A 5,273-nucleotide genomic window follows, 5' to 3' on the forward strand; every position below is an offset into this window, starting at 1 on the left:
GTCTTCAGGATGCAACAACGTTTCCTGACTATACGTAATAAATATGACGCTTCAACAAACTCATATTACTCAATTCTTTGATAATTAATGCTCTTAAACAACATGCCTGCTAGTATAGAGCCATCTGACTAGATGATAATTGAATCTAAATACTCAATTCTCATTCATTTTGGACCCATATTTTGCTGGTGTGGATTGATGTAGCAAGAGTATTTGGAAACTAGCCCCACGTGAACATTCTAACCCCACGTGAACTAAGAAAACAAAATGCTTACCTCTTATAAACCCACCCGTAACCTGCCAAAAAACAACCCATTACTCCCAATCTTCATTGGCTAACTTCCCACTTCCGTTTTCACAAACAAACTATAAAATCCATTCTCACTTCATCGATCCGCAACTGCTCAAAAATCTCTCTGAAAAGTTCTCTTCCCAAAAGTTTGTTCACGGTTTAGGGATTTCAATCTCATTGAAGATCGCCAATTCAATATATCCAAGGATTCAAAAGGTGATTCTCTATTTCTTTTATCTATGATTCTGTGAAGCAAACTAATAAAAAACAATCATTGGTTTTATGATTCAAAAGGTGATTCTCTAGTTGCTTCTGATTAGAAGCTTGGGTTTTTTTATTTTAAAATTTTCGTTCAGTTAAAGGAAGGAGTTTGAAGATCCCTTTACCACCATCATGAATCTATTATACAACCCCCGTGATTCAGTGAAGCCAGCGGGCGGGTCTTCATCTTCTGTACTTCATACCCCCATGGTTTGGTTTCTTCCAATTTAGTTCCGCTGTGGGTTTGCTCATAATTCTCGGTATGCATCTGCAGTACAACACTAATCATTCAGTTGCTCCTCGATATACTGCAGGACCGGGTACATACCTCTAATCATTCACTCAATTTGATTTTAAATAAGTTGCATTCGCGACTAATATAGAGATCTTTTTCTTTAGGAATTCTGATTTCAATTTCAATTTGTTTATCTTATTAATCTGACTGTTATATCTTTTCATATTGTGCAAGTGCAAGTGTCTAGGATTTAAACAATTTGAGCAGGGTTTAACAGTTGTGCGGCGTGTATTGTAGTCGTAGTTGTTTATGATCTATTCTATACATGTTCAATCAATCAATCAGTCTTGATCCATTCGAAACTCCACTTATAAGGCAAGTAACTAACCATAGTCTTAATTTCTCTTTTTCTCTCATTGTTCTTTTTCTTTTTTTTATCTCAGATCTGATTTTAATTATGACAAATCCTATATTTGTATCGAAGCACTAGGCAATACACAAACAACACGTAATAATGCTAAGGGTAATATTTGACGTTCCTTTTCTACTTTTTGGTTAGAACATTGCTGCATATGTGTATGTTAATGGTGTGTTTTCAATTGTTGTCTATGGATTGCTTCATAGATTATTTTTTTCTTGAAGCAATGATGCATTTTGAACCTAAATCCCTTTGGTAACAACGCAGACATTGGATACCGCATTACATTGACGAAGGTCATGTCCAGAATCTATGTTTTGTCTGCATTATGTTGAGTAATTCATGTATAATGCAGTTCTTTTTATTTATCATGCTATAGTGTGTGAGCTATGACCGGCTATTGTTGTACTCTAAAATGTTGATCTCATTTCTTTTAGTCTGCGTCAAACTGAAAATTTGAAGATTTGTCTTACCACCATCTCTTGAAGCTTGAGTATTTGTTTATTGTTTATAATCTCCAAATTATATATACTTGAACCCGTGTGCCGTTCAATAGATGCTCTCCAAACTGATCCAGCGAATTGTATATATATCTGGTGCAGGTTTATATAGCTGATTTGGAAGTTCAAAAAGCCACATGGTGCATCCATATAGTGAGAGTCACCAGATTTAAAAGTCATATGCAGATGCTCAGCTCCAACTACTGCAATAGTAAAAGCTCAAAGCCAGCTACCGCAGCAGCCAATTGCTTTGCTGCCATACAAGCCAACATCACAAAGACACTCCAAAAAATTTTAAACCAGGAAAGGCACGGTATAACAAGAATGCTTGGATTGCAATTCGTGAGAAAAAAAAAACCATTGGTATTTCGACACAACTCATATAGCGCCTTGTTAAGGAGGCTTTCAGTTAGATTCACAACTCTAGAGTAGGGATTCCAGCTCCAATTCCAGCTTATCTCTAATTCCGAGCAGCTGGCCCGTGTGTTTTCCACCTCACTCCTGCCAACTATATGGGATGAAAATTCAGAATTTTTTTCTCATACGCTAGGGTGAAAAATTGCATGATTGTTTTCCCATCAGCTCAAACAGAGTATCATAGCTATAATATGTTCGGAATAGATGGATTTTTTTGTTAATAGGAATTTCAAAGTGTAGATTGATTTCAGTTAATAGGAATTTATTTAACTTTAGGTTGATTTAACATGATTATAAGTTCCCTTGCGTATTAACATTTGGGGTTTATGCCGTAAATTTCTTATTTAAATTTTGATCCGATTAAATATGAGTTTTGCAGGGATGCATATTTTACAAAAATAACAAATGCGGTCGAGTAGACAAAACGGCACCGTCAGGTGCGTAGCACGGGTTACTATCTAGTCAATTAATTATCTCTAATCCTTAAATTCATTAACTGAATATTCAGGAATATTCTACGTTCTTCATAATATTTCGTTACTTCAATTCGTGGTTCTTCCCAGCAGAATTTCATGGGTTAGTGATAAATATTCAACGTACAGCCATTTGAGCAGCTATCGAGTAAGCCCCGACTAAAATGGTGCAAGTGTATTCAGCAATAATGCACAAACGAGCACCTGAATGCACAAACGAGCATTCCAAAACACGAAGGAACGGTGAACCTATGCAAAATAGGATGAAAAATAATAATAATAAAATACTGGCAAAGGCGCTGGAGGACTGAGCTCACCGGCCGGCCGGTCACGCCGTGGCAAGTCCCATGCCCAATTTTATATTTTAGCATGTTTTATTATTTTTCCCTGATCTCATGAAAATCCCATCATTTGAACAAATCTCATTCGTCTCAAGGAAACTCCCTAATCTCATGGTGTTTCCTCGTATCAAAGAAATAATAAAAATTAGGAAAGGTGTCGTGGGATCGGGCCCACTAGCTGGCCGACCATGCCTTAGCCGTGTCCGGTCCCACATCTCATGGTTCCTTATTATTTTGTTATTTCTCTCATCCCATGAAAATTCCCTGATTTCATGATATTTCCAGCAACTCATGAAAATTATATAAAATTAGGGATAAAACTCAGGGGACCAGTTCATTGGCCGGCAAGCCATACCCTAGCCATGGCCGGTTCTACACGCCCATGTCTTGTTATTTTAATATTATTTGTTTCCCTCATCTCATGGAAACTCCTTCACTTCAAGGAAACTCCATAGTTTCAGCAAACTCCTTGATTTTATGATATTTTCCTAAAATCATGAAAATAATATGAAATTAGGGAAAGTGTCATGGGACCGTGCTCATTGGACGGCCGGCCATGCCTTGGCCATAAACGGTCCCACACTTCATGACTCCCTATTTTATTATTATTATTTCCATAATCTCATGGAATTCCCTAACCTCATGAAATTCCTCAGTTTCATGGTACTTCTTTCACATCAGAGAAAATACTTAAAATTACATAAAATTGGAAAGGTGTTGCGGGACCGAGCTTGCTAGCCGGCCGGTCATGCCCTAGCCACAGCCGGTCCCACACCTTACAATCCTCTATTTTATTAATTATTTTTCATCATCTCATGAAGATTCCCCGGTTTCAGCAAAACCCTGAATCCTTCATATTTTCTCAAAATGTTGCTCAAACGCGCATCAGAAAATATCGAAACTCTTAGGACTGAGACACAGACATTATGGTGGCGTGGGCATGTCTCCTTGACCGACCAAGGCCGTCCCTAGGGATTGCAAATAGCCTGTCCCACATGTTTTAATTATTTTGACCTAATTTGCTCAATTGCTCATATTGGGTCCAAACTCTTCTCAAACAACTTGGAGTTTGCTCAAACGACCATCAGCTGGTCCCACGATCACCAAGAGCCGGTACCATGGACCTTGGTCGGTCCCTCATCTATCCATAATCAGGTTTTACTACCTAACGCTCACACGAGCATTATTTTAGTAAGTGATTAAACCAGCATTTAATCATTCTTTCACCAACTGGTCTTCAGGAGACTTTGATATTTTGCTCATTTGAGCATCTGGGCGTTACATGATCGACTTGTCATCCCATGTATCCGGTCCCTCCTTCACTTTGTGGTTGATTTTCAATAAATCATCAATTAATCAAAATTAGGGTTTCGGATCCAGAGCTCTGCAAAAAAAATAATTCTGAGCAGATTCAAACACCAATAATTTTACGTTGATCCCGTGATCGACACTTTTATTATTATGCTCGGCCTAGCTGTCAGTATCTTAAATTAATATTTTATTTGGTCCTGCCACCAACAATTCATCAAATGAGCAACATTTGCTCAGACTAAGGAATATTGGTTCAACTATCAATATTCAACAATTCAACAACATTTGCTCACCTTAAGTTATCAACATTTATTCGACAATATACCTTTGTCTCAGCAGACATGTTCAATTCATGAGTCTCGGAACATTTGCAAATCACGTTCGACTCAACAATACAAGAACTCATCGTCCCATAAAGTCAGCAATTGACTCCACAATCACGAGATGTCAATCGTGTCACATGGGGGGGATATTAACTAGGATTTTGGTCTGGCGGTCTACGGCAAGTGTGTTCATACACACAATGAGAATGTGAGCGAGTCGTGCAATCAGTTGGAGGAGTTAGCAAAGTAGTGGGTGGAAAATTAACCAAGTCTCTGCACGATGAGCAACTGGTTTTGACACGATTTCCCACTTCCCCACTCTTTGACTTCATCAACTTTCACACTTCATGGGATCAAGGTGTTTACAATTCTGACAATATAAATAAGTCTCTGAATCATGATTGAGAAGGAGGACAATCTCTGGTTAAACAGACAACACGGGATTAATAACTCAACGTCTGAGCAATCACTCTCAACAGAGCAAATTCAATCCATTAGAGCTTATTTTATTTCTTTACGCAGAAAACACAACACACTTAAAATATTTGATCACCAATGATCGCACACATTTCTCAGCTTCCCTCCTACAGATCAACCCATCCTCTCTTGTGACCGAATTGACTCTGGAACGACCATTTTCTTGGTTTAGGTCGGAGTCTACAGATTGATCTCTCGAACTTAAAGCACTCCCTTCTTGCATTA

General features: G+C 38.2%; 1 long non-coding RNA gene across 1 annotated transcript; it reads left to right on the forward strand.

The window, feature by feature from the left end:
• The first annotated feature begins 1,268 nt into the window (after positions 1–1,268).
• On the forward strand, positions 1,269–2,344 carry LOC113349642. The gene is made up of 2 exons (XR_003360298.1): positions 1,269–1,311; positions 1,809–2,344. It is a non-coding gene; the product is annotated as an uncharacterized LOC113349642 (long non-coding RNA).
• The last annotated feature ends 2,929 nt before the right edge of the window (positions 2,345–5,273 follow it).

This window comes from Papaver somniferum, chromosome 2 (genome assembly GCF_003573695.1).
Source record: "Papaver somniferum cultivar HN1 chromosome 2, ASM357369v1, whole genome shotgun sequence".
NCBI lineage: Eukaryota > Viridiplantae > Streptophyta > Magnoliopsida > Ranunculales > Papaveraceae > Papaver > Papaver somniferum.